The following is a 12,391-nucleotide window of genomic DNA, read 5'->3' on the forward strand; positions in this document are numbered from 1 at the left end:
TAAAACCAACCTCACGGTTTCTTCTGACAAATGTGATGAGAAAGACAATGTACACTAACAACACTAATGACTCCTCAGGTAGCTGAAGCTCAAGCTCAAGAAAACTCATATCAGTAATGTTTCCCCTGTATTTTACTTAAAACTAATCTGTCATGATCTCCTGGAACTGCTTATAGACAATCTTTCACTAGGTTAATCAAAACTTCCTCTTTTCTTTTTCCTTCCAGTTCCTGGAGCTCACTATGGAGTTTTGCTATGCAATGAGACAAGACAGTTTTTCACTTCTTCTCAGGAAGAAGAGTCATCTATACTAAAGAGAAGTAATAAGACGGCTTTATAGCAGGTAAGAGACATGAAGACTTAAGAATGACATGCAAAAAAGAAACCAAGAAATATGACCAGAGAAGTAAACAAAATAAAAGGGACTGAGAAAGGGTGGAGACAACAAAAACAACCTGCAGCGGCAAAGCACAGAACAGAGAACAACAGGAGTGTCCCATCCAAAAATAGCCTGATGTCCACTATTTCATAGGATGGAAAGTACAGATGGACAGAATAGAAAGTACTTGCTACTACCAATTGTTGTAAGCTTAGAGAACTTTTCCATGTTCCTTAGGAACTGAAGGAGTTTGGAATAGAAGCTAGTTCATTTACAGGATTTTATAACAAGTAGAAACAACTGCTAAAATTTCAACACTGCTTAGCAAAACTCAATAGGGCTACCTCAGAACTGCAAGGTAATTAAAACTGTCTTGCTTATAATGTCAGAGTCAGCACTTAAGTATTAACCTGAAGTATCACTAAAGTTACTTAATTTCTCAAATAGTGCATATTGTAAGACTCAACTACTGTGAAACAAAAGTTACTATTTTGTTAGGTTGGTAGCTGTAAACTCATTTGTGTCTACCTACAGGAAATGGAATCCTGCTATTCCCTGGACACAAAAGTATTTCAACATTTTCTGTTGGATTAGCATTTGAGAACTTTGTAATGTTCTTAATTATCATAAATGCAATTTTCATACACAACTATAACAACTCAATTAAACATTTGATCCTCATAGATTATTTTTAAACATTACTTATAATGAAATACTAAACAATGCAGGAAAAAAGAAAGTTAAACTTTTCCATTTTTAGCTGCTGTACTAACAATTCAAATTCTAGTTTTAGAACCTCTAGTTTACTAAACTTTTCACAACAATGCATGCATTTCTCAGCCCAAGGAAGTTCTTGAATATAAATTATCAGAATAGCGAACATATCAGATGGAAGTTTGAAGTATATTGGCAAATACATATGCTTAGAAAGAGACTTTTGTACCAGTTGTTTCATTAGTTCTTGTGATTTCATAAACTCTTTGAAGATTTCTCTTCAAATAAAGTCATGTGTATTAGCGCCCTGGTGTCACTCACTAAAACTTTCAGTAACCATAAGTAAAGAGAGTGCACACATCCTCCCACAGCACTGTGCTTGCTGCATCTAGCAATCATGTTGGCAGCACAGTCACAGCCATCGCCACATTAGTTACTGGAACTCAGACTCCTGCACAGATCTTCACATTCCCCTATGCAGACAGCAATCCCTAACTACCAATATGATCATCTCCAATTGACTACTGTATGATCTAACTCTTTTTGGGATGTACTGTTGTCCAAAGCCAGGCTGGATGGGGCTTTGAGAAGCATTGTGCAGTGGAAGGTGTCCCTGCCTGGGGCAGGAGGCTGGAACTGGATGATCTTTAAAGTCCCTTCCAACTCAAACAATTTTGTGATTCTCTTCTGTGATATAAAGACCTCCTTCCATGTTGCAGGAGACTTACTTCACATAGTGTAAGAGTGTACCATTTACCAGAACTGTTACCACAAAATTGTTATGATTTTAATACCCATTATAAGTAGATAAATGAAATTGCTTTGAGTACCTTTCAGAAATCTTCACGTTTGTTTTAATGCTATCATTGACATATAATTTCAGTTAAACTTTCTCATTTGTTCCTGTCAACTGATCCTAAAGAATAATGATCTAGCGTAAGGCTGTTTTACAGGGGGGGAAAAAAAAGAGAAAATATTTTCTTTCCATTCAAATCACCCTGTTTCCAGTCTATTGTGGCAATTGAAGATAGCACCAATTGTCCTTGTTCCTAATGCAGGAGCAACTGGTTTCTTGTGACAAAGGCCTGGAGCATGACAATTTTATCTCATGATTTCTTTTTGTTCCCATCAAAGACCTAGATTATAAAAAAGTGTAATTCATGTACTTGACACCAAATGAGTTTACATCTAAAATGAACAAGAAGAAAAGACATGCCAGCATCTCCTTTAGAGTAATGTCTGCAACGATAAGCTATTCAAAAGGATGAACAGAAAGAAGAAATTAATTTTCCAGACTTTTCCAAAGTCAGCTATCAGGAGATTTCTATCAGCATTGGGCTACTTCCAGGCGATGTCTGTTGCAGCTGATTGCAGAGACAGTTTGTTACTACAACCAACTTTACTCAAGCTACCTATTGTCAGGTATGCATTTTCTTCTTTTTCACAATTCTCAACAAAGTAGAAAAAGTATGATTGCTGATGGTTTTAGTTAACTTACTATTTTCAAGAAGGCACCGTATTTGCAGAATACTGCCACAACTCATTAGTAAGAGATGGAAAAATCACATAGTATTTCAACCTGCCAAGACAAATTCAAGTGCCAAAAAGTAATCTTGTGCTAACTAGTAAATCTATACTAACTTCTTAAGAATATTTTGCCTCATGAATAAGAAAAAAATTGCCTAGAAAAATAAGTGAATTGTAGACATAGCTGTAAGGCAAGCATGTAGTGAATTCAACCAAAGGTGTATTCCCATAGCTCAACTAAGTTTTCCAAAACCTTATGGAGTTGCAATTAAAATAAAAACAGGAATTTAAATGCAGCCATAACAATTATTTTAGTCTAGCCACTTCTGCTGTTAATTATGATTTTCTGCACACTCTGCAAAAAGACTCCTTGAGTCCACGCTCATCATTTACACAGTGGGCTGACAGCTGCAGTAGTCATGGGAAAGAGACTGACCCTGATCAGAGATTATACTTGAAAATGACAGTACAATCAATAAACCCTAATGATACATAGATGAGAAGCAGATTTTACAGGCCTCAGCTCTTGAATATTTGCATGATATTTTCTGGATAGGCACGGACCTTGAAGTAAACCTGTCAGCCAAGAGTGGATGCAGCAAATATCTGCTGGGAAAATGGCAAAATTTTCTGCACTTGCTCACGAGCTTGATGATAGGACTAAAGAAAATACATGAATCAGCATGAACGTCCAAAATTTATTATCTGCCAATGTAATGTCTTCAATCAGTGTTGCATTCATCATTTGGCATGCTCAAAGACATATATGCAGACATAGGTGCCAACTATACAAGCAACACGAGACAAGAATTCACTGGCATGCTTAGGCACACTTGCATTTTTTGTTGGAATGGAGGACTAAATGTTTTTGTTATTAGCATATTTTTGGACTCAGCTGAGCAAACAGTAACAATGGATACTTAGTTTGGGTTACTGATTCAACTGGCTGCAAGTTAACCTACCATTTAAACACCAAAAAAAACCAAAACCAAAAACCCAACCAAAAAAACCACAAAAATATCTGAATACAGCTCCTGACAAAAATGGCCATAATTAACACATAATTTCAAAATATTCCAAGAAATTCAGCATGTGTAGTGTATGAGACATTGTATGGCAGTAAAACTCTCAAGAAAAAAATCTTAAAATGTGTCTTAGAGAGATTACCACAAAACACTCCCAAAACTGAGAACAGTTTGGCAATCATTAGGTTTAACTAGTAGATAAGAGACACACAGCACCATACTTAAAAAGGGAGGGATGCTTCCTTTTAGCACAGATATTTCATTTGTCTCAGATTTAAGATTAACCTTCACTTATGGGAATAAGAAAGCAATTACAGTGAAAAATTCCTTACATTATTCCTTATTTCCTTTATTTCTCAAACACTAGTGTTTAAAAGAATACAAGCAATTCCTGTTCTTGGCAAATCTCTAAATAGGGATTAGGAAGGCAAGATACAAGCTGGACAAAGAGAAGAATCATGCATATATCCTAATTATACAGTATTAAGAACCCAATAACCCATGTTGATGGGTTACTGCAGACACTTCAGAAGTAGCATAATGACTTCCCCTAAAAAGCCAGGCTGGATAAGACTGCTATATTGCTCTAAGCCACCAGTCAAATGTGCTGTTAAGAAGACAGCATATGCTAACAAAAGGGTATTATTAAAGAAGATAAAAAATACCTTTTCCCATAAATGCATACACTTTTCCTGAAGCTCTGTTAATTTGATTGGAGGACAGGCACAAATTTTCTTTGCTGACCTAAGTAAAGCTGACTTTGCCTCTCCACTGAGAAGTTGGAATTCAAAGTCTCAAGTCTCCTCAAAATCTAGAGTATCCTAAATATGGAATGCTCAAATGTAACATGAAACCAACTGTATTCCTTAAAATGCAGTACTTTTAGTTGCATTTGCAATTTCTTAATGTATTCCCTTGCAATAGAATCAATAAAGACCTGTGCAACACTATAATATTGCTGTATCTTTCAAAGCTATGTGCAGGTGCATCAAGAACTGCAGCATGTCTGCAATGCTTAACCCAAAATAATCTTTTGGAACAGAGAAAGTCCTTAGTGATACCTTGGGTCAATTGTTGCAAAACTTGACTGAAATTTCATGGTAATTCTGCCCTTGAAAAAACCATGCTGAGTGAGTGTACTTTTCCCCCAAAGCACAACTATTTTTTTTTTTCCTTTTAAAGTGGTATTTAGACCAAGTAATATCACAACTTAACATGGCTGAAGTTCAAAGGTGTAGTAAGCGATTCAGGCCATACTGCAACTTTCTCTATAAGACTGAACAAGAAGAAATTATTAAACATTCTGGAATTAAACCACCATAATGGACAAGATGATTTAATTAGACTGCAATAGAAGGCTCTGTCCTAGTGTCACTCACTAGAACTATGTTAGTAACAATAAGTAGAGTGCACACATCTTTCCACAACACTGTGCTTGCTGCATCTAATTATATTGGCAGCACAGTCACAGCCATTTCCGCATTAGTTGCTGGAACTCAAGATTCCTGCATATATCTACACATTCCTCTTCGCAGATCCCAATCCCTAACTATGAGTATGATTACCTCCAATAATAGAGATTCCTGTATATGATTACCTCCAATAATAGGGAGGTATTCTAGCGCCCACTTGGATGGGGCTTTTTACAGTCTGGTGTAGTAAGAGGCATTCCTCCACATGACAGGGTTTGGAACTGGATGATCTTTAAGGTCCCTTCCAACCCAAGCCATTCTACAATGCAATGACTTCTGGAGGATCTTGCATTAGCCAGCGAGTGAACTAAAGTAAGAAGTAGATCCCATTGCCTAAAGGCTTGGTAGCTCATCACATTCCTTAAAAGATCCTGAGAAGACCTCTTGACCTTCCTTCTAGATCCATGAAGAACACAGCTCATCCAACAACTAAATGTCCTGAGAGAAGTAATTTGACCTTGTTCTTCACACATAAAAGTAACTTTGACCATTGCCAAGACACAGTAAATGGTTTACTCAAAACTGAACCTTCTTTCTAAATAATAGAAGGCTTCAGAACCCAGTTGGTTTCGCTAACAAGAAGGAGGCAGGATGTCTCTGGACTTCCACAATGGCTGCTACTGCAGTCCTTTTAAGACAGGTTACAATTTTTTGTTCTCAAATTATCTGGGGAAGTTTGTTTTTGAGAATGGATGGAGAGATTCCAGTGAAATTTATTTAATTAGCCAGATCGTTCCATTTTGTTTCTCCTTCCTTGGTTGTTTAAGTGCTTCCAAGTTTTGACATCAGCACCAGAAGAAGTCTGACTCCTTTTTTTATTTATGTGCATATGCACCTCTATATGTAAAAAATATTCCTGTCTTCAAATTTCTGAGCAAAAATCTTCACAGATTTTTTTCACTGAGAAAGTGCTGTGTCCAAGAAAATCAAGTCAGGGAACCAGTATCATTTTATGATTTTTCTCAAATAATGTTGCACATTAGCTTACAATTCCTCATTAGCAAATAAACAATTTGAGGAAAGTGATAGATAGTTATGGACAAAAATTCCTTGTTTCTGAAATAAAATAAATTGCTGGTTTAGAATCAATATATACATGTTATTATGTAATTTTTAGATTAATGAACAGGGTTTCTGGTGTACATTGTGCAATTTCTTGAATCTTGGAACTTTTTTCTCAAAACTCAAAAAGCAATCTACTTTTCTGCAACATAGAAAAACATGTTTTTACAGTATCTTTGATAACAGCAAGGGTGTTCAATACACAAAATCCAAATTCCAGAGTGCTACTCTTAGAAAACAAATAGAAGTTATCTCTCCAGGTTTATACAGACATGATATTATGAAGCTTTCAGAATTATATATAATAAATACATTCTCAGAAGTATAGAATGCTTAATGCACAACCACAAGCAAGGAATTTATTTAGGTACTTTTGTATGACTAACATATATTGAAGTTTCCAAAAGTAATTCTTCAATTTCAGAGGCTGATACACGTAATGTGACTTGACAGCAATATTGACAAATATATTAATTTGGAACATCACAGTGAGTCAATTCAGCGAAGAGGAAAAAAAATAATTAGATGTTCAGAATCACTCTGTTAAACCTAAGACTCTACATATTTGTAGAAAACAGGAAAATATAACAACAAATTTTATATTATGGCAATTTCATGAAATACTATTAAGGTTTTCAATGCCATATGCCTCTAAAAGAACATCAGTTTTCCTAACATTATTTTAGTTTTCCTCTAATGTTTTCATAAATATGTATAAATGTGAAAATTGAATGACCCTTAGAAATTATCTAAAACATAGTAGTTAATCAAGCAGCTCAATAATTTGACATATTATTCCCCATTTTTTGGTAACTAAAGTTACTTACTACATATAATTGTCAAAAACTAGCACTTATGTTACCTTGTTAATTTTCATGAGGTTTGTGTACAGCATTTCAATGACAAACAGGATACATGACACGACTGCAAGGGACACTGCCCAGGAGTATTTTCACCTGACATTCAGTTAAAGGTATTTGGTTGCTCAGTAAAACTATTGTATTTAAAAGAATTTCTAAATTAAAAGGCACTTTCTTTCCTTTAAAGCTGTGATGCTTTGCAACAAAACCTTTCTTAAACAAATACATACTACTCCTGCTTTGGACTTCATAGTAGTTTCTAAAAGAGAATAATACCCATATTTATACACCTATGGACTGAAACCCCTTATATTGGTTAATTAAGAAACAGGTTACGTTACCATATTAAGAGAAGGCTCCCCTAGTCTTTCCTGATTTCCTGATTCTTATTAATCACTTTATTAATAAGAAGTGACAGAGTATAGTTTTTACATCTAAGCATGACATTAGGCCAAGGAGATCTAGAAGCCAGGACTAGAAATCTTGGTATACAGGACTAAAACTCAGAATAGTGATATTAAACTGAAAACATGATCTAGGAGAAAATTAAGATGTTACTAAGAATTGTAAATGGCTTAACTGAAAATAATCAGGTGAGAAAATACTGGATGAGGACACACAGTGTGTAGCTGCTCTGGTATTTTGCTGGTTAGAGTTACCATGAGTAAAAATGATGAGCAATACCATATTCTTACATAAAAGATAACATGCTACCTTGAACTGAAGCTAATCTTTACAGTTTATTTGCTGGTAAGGCTACAGCTGTAATTTCCGTACAGAACATTCTCTACCTATGGAATAAAGGAAGAAATTAGAGGAATTCAGCAGAAAATACTAACTACCAGAGGTCTAAAAAAGGTGACAAAGAAAGCAAAAATTAAATAATCAGGAGTCTTTCAGTTGAGAGGAAGCCAACACTCAGAATGTGCAGGCAAAGTGAAAGCTCATTCTGCAGGAATATTACTTGTTTGTAGTGACCACAAGGAATCCTTTTCCTAAATCTAGCCCTTTCTTTTTACAGGTTTATCATATGTACTTTTCAGTGCCTGGGAATTCAACTTGTAACTAAGATGCAATTTTCTTTAGCCAGTGTATTCCACTTTTTATCAGTTTCTGGCTTCTGTAAAAACACTAAACACAATTAACTAGTTTTACAATGGTATTATCTACTCCAACCACACCACATGGGTTTAACAACCAAGTAAAAAGTTTTCTATTACAGCTCCAGAGTTGCCTTTAAATATAGCAGTACAAGGTCTGCAAGCAGAACTATAAGAAAAAAAGCTGTATGTGCAACCACAGTTTTCAGGCACCTCACCTGTTTCTTTGTGTACACCTTTACCCAAAATCTTTAAGGTGTGCATTACCTTCAAAAGAGGTAACTTTATTTTTTAGAGCAAATGTTCATATTAAAAAACCAACCAACCAAACCAAAAAATCACAGCAAATAAAACCCCAACCCCTAAATTTCTCCCTTTTTTCCTAACTTCCCATGGTTCCATACCTTAATGACATTTCATATGCTCCCCTTGCTTCACCTGGCCATTTTCATTGCTAAAGATTTTGCACTCTGTAAAAGAACGTTTGTTGGACACCCGGCCACATTTAAGCTTCTGACTTCTAACATGAGCTCAGCTTTTGACAGCAATCCCTATATACAATTTGGACATATTATCAGAACAGGTATCTTATTAGCAAACAAAGCATTTTGCTTCAGTATATTCTATCCATATTCTACCTCTGCATAACTTAAGTACCAGTACTTCTGTGTGAATTTAACTAAGATGCTGATATGAATAAAATTAATTCAAATATCTGGTTACAGAACTGAGCACTAAATCCATAGACTTCCAAATATTGAAACTACACAAAAAATCCTAAGTTTGACCCAACATCACTACATCTTAGTTACATCCCAGCAGTGATTTTACAAGCAATATATTCACCTCCATATAAAAAAAAAGAAACACGTTGAAAAGTTTGTCACAGTTCAGAATGACATCTTCTTTTAATATATTACACATGCTCACTCCTATGCAAACCAAGTTTTAACTGTCATGCTGTCAAGAAAAATGACAATTCCCTAGTCATATCTTAATCTTTCCAAGAAAGTAAGAACTACAGAACATTTTACAATAGAAAATTGTATCATATATTTAATAAAACCTGCTGCTTGCACGGAAGCCTAGAGTTGTTATATTTGAAGCTGATAATGAAAAATAAAAAATCAAAAAACAAAACCAGTGAACAAAATGCAGAAAAGTGGGAAGCATTTCAAGTTTTATATGTCTATTTTTCTATTTCCTCAGCCCTCTCTCAGCTTAATGCAATATAAAAGTCCATTAATAAAAGCCTGAACCCATGTAAAGTCTTAGAGCAGCATTGGGTCATTAACTGTGATACACCTTCTTAAGAGATATATCCATGTGCCTATTAAGAAAAGTCCCAACCTGAAAATTACCTGAAGTATGGTGCCTTAACAATGTTCAACAACCAGGCATTACCTGCACCAACAGATGTACATTGTGAAATCTAGGCTACTTTTGAATGCTCCCCTAAATCTGGTTTCAAATTTGTTCTATTAAAAACCAACCAACCAAAAAAAACCCCTCAAAACCAAGAAAATAAACCACCAAACCAAAAAGCTACTCACACTTCTTTGATCTAATGAAATTAGGTTCATTGCTCTTAAGTTTTTCATTTAGATTTTGCAACAAATATTGTGGAATTACCATGGTGTTTGAAAACATGTAAGTAAAACAGAACTGCAGCTGATAGTTAAGGTAGACTGTCTCTGATTAACCAAGCAAGTTAGTGCAGAACATTCTCTGTAAGGGGAAACTGCCGCATTTGGAATGGCCTGAATCCTTCCACTCTCAGCGCAGTTTGCAATGCACACATCTTTGTTCAGGATGGGAGGAAAGGAGGCTTCCCAAGGTATAGATTTTTTTGATTAGCTATTTTTCTTTAAAGTGGTTCAATGTTGTTTTTCTGCTTTGCTGCAAAGGTATCTACAATCTCTGTGTGGAACTCTGCTCACTTTTGATTCCTTAAGTTACTTCAGAAGAACTAAGCAAACTATTTGAGTCTGTCCTTTACATGAATTATGAGCAAAGAGAGAAGAAAATAATTGCAAAACATTTAAACTGGAATTTGATCTCCAACAGCGTTATGATGATTCACACATTTTACTCAAATTTTCTGCTTGATCCACAAATGCTCAGTTAAAAAGCCCCAACGAAATGTGAATCAAAAAGAGCAGCAGTTGCATTTACTCTTACGTCATACAACATAACAAACCTACTGAAGTCTCAGGCGTACTGCTGTGCATCCCTTTCTGGTAAGACTTTGCAGTTTGTTTTTCCTAAACATACCTAAATTGACACAAGCAAGTAGGTAAATTTCACAGACGAGTAAGATGTAGCCATCAAAGATGTCGACATTACACTTGCAGGGATACTTGATCCTACTCCTCTGCAACAAACCAGAGTGAAAACAACGAAACTAGTTGAGCGAACTGCTGGCAGCACCGCTCCTGCCGCCCGGGGAAAGCTGCGGCGCCCACTGCCCACGGCAACACAGGCTGTTTCTCCCTCGCCACGCTCCCGTCCCGCGGTGATCCTCTCCCGCTTCTCTCTGCCCTCACCCCGCTGGAAACTTTCCGCGGGGCGCGGCACGGCCGCTGACACCAGTACCGAACCGCTGGGGCCGCGGGACGCCGGGCCGCACTCCCAGCGCTGCGCGCCTCGCCCGGCGGGGCGGCACAGCCCCGGGAACCGCGCCGGGGGACCGGAGCCCCCAGCGGCTCCCGCCGAACACCCCAGTGTGCCACCCTACACCGCGGGCTGCCTCCCGCCCGCCTCCCCTGCCCTTCGCCCCTCGGCCGGCGGCGGCAGGACAACTTTCCAGGGGACGCTTGCCCTCTCCCGGCATTGGAAGTGTGTCGGCTCCGGTCGGGCCGGGCAGGCGTGTGGGGCGCTTACCTGATGTCCCCGCACGGCTGCAGGGCAGGGCAGCGTCCCCGCGGTCCCCTTCATGCCCGAGGGGCTGCCTTGCCCGCACACACGTCCTCATCCAGCTTCCTGCCCGCGAGCTGCGCCTGCTTCCCTCGCCCTGGCGGGGCGGGCGCCGCTCTCGCGGTCTCGCCGGCGCTGCAGAGAGGGAAGGAGGAACAGAGGGCGGGCGCCAGGAGGAGGAGGAGGAGAAGAAGAAGGAGAAGGCGAGCAGGGGGCGGGAGACGAGCTGTGCCCTCCCTCTCTCCGCCCCTGCCGCCGAGCGGACACAGAGCAGCAGCGGACGGGCCGCGCTCCCCAGCCGGGGGAAGCAGCCGGGCTCCCCCGGCCCTCACTGCACCTCAGTGCACCTGCCGGGTGTCCCCGGCTCCGGCGGGCAGGGCAGGGCAGGGCAGGGCAGGGCTCGGCGGTGCCTCTGGAGGGCGCCCCGACCCCAAAGCTCTGCGCTTTATCGGAGGGACACGGCTCCAGGGTCGGCAGCTGGGCTGGGCTGGGCAGGATTGGGCTGGGCAGGATTGGGCTGGGCTGGGCTGGACTACGCTGGGCTGGCACCGCCGCTCCTCGCTCACTGCTGGGGATGGAGTTTGGGGCCGGCCTCAGGATGGGATGGGCGGGCAAGGGAGGCTTCGGGATGAATGGTAGGAGGCGGGGCAGGATAGGTGCGGTGGAGAGCACAAAAGGAGCTGGAGGGCAGATGCCGGAGGAGATTGTGAGAATAAGGTTTGCGCGGTTCAGGAGAAGAAAAAGAGATCGGGGAGGAAAAGAGGGAAACTGACCGAGACAGAGAAGAAGGGTGTCGTGATTGGGAAGGTGAATGATAAATGCACTTTTTTCCTGATAAATTTGGCAGGAAGGGTGTTCAGAAAGGCAGGGAGGAGTGAATACCAGTGGGATAACTGAAGAGGAGAAAGGAGTAGGAAAGAATTGTTGGGCAACAAAGGAGGAAATGTGTCCTGTAAGTCGTCAAAGGCAGGTTTTGGGAAGGCGAAGAGACTAAGGAGAAAAGGATTGCGAGGAATCCTTTACTGGGCTTAGCAGGAAACTTAGATGATGGGTACAGAGAAGAAGTTTAGCGACCTTATCCTAGAGGTTAGGAAAATGAGTCACTGAGGAGTAAATATTCTCAAGTGGAAGCATTGGAAAAGTAGGAAATAAGCACTGCAGGAATTGCTGGGTAAGAAGAAACTCTGAGATCTAAAGAACAATTCCCAGCCTGAAACAGCTAGTGCATCTGAGCAGAATGCACAAAGTTCTTGGCTGAAAGGAGTGGGAGTGTTCCTTCTGTATGGGATAGAAATCACCCTGTCCAGAAACTTCTTCTGTAAGAGTTGTGCAGTAT

The 12,391-nt window shown here is 39.5% G+C and overlaps 1 protein-coding gene across 9 annotated transcripts in view; it reads right to left on the reverse strand.

Annotated features, from left to right (window-relative positions):
• Positions 1-11,233, reverse strand: part of SGCG (sarcoglycan gamma) — a 122,066-nt gene extending 110,833 nt beyond the window's left edge. For 5 of the 9 annotated variants that reach the window (XM_041416128.1, XM_041416127.1, XM_041416124.1 and 2 more), the window contains exon 1: positions 11,023-11,232. The gene's annotated coding sequence lies outside the window, so the exon portion shown is untranslated. Of the gene's footprint in view, positions 1-11,022 lie in introns of all 9 variants that reach the window. The other 4 variants (XM_041416119.1, XM_041416121.1, XM_041416117.1 and 1 more) reach the window with 2 other exon arrangements.
• Between the last annotated feature and the right edge of the window lie 1,158 nt (positions 11,234-12,391).

The sequence above is a fragment of the Onychostruthus taczanowskii genome, unplaced genomic scaffold (assembly GCF_017590055.1).
Source record: "Onychostruthus taczanowskii isolate IOZ18803 unplaced genomic scaffold, ASM1759005v1 scaffold50, whole genome shotgun sequence".
Taxonomy (NCBI): Eukaryota; Metazoa; Chordata; class Aves; order Passeriformes; family Passeridae; genus Onychostruthus; species Onychostruthus taczanowskii.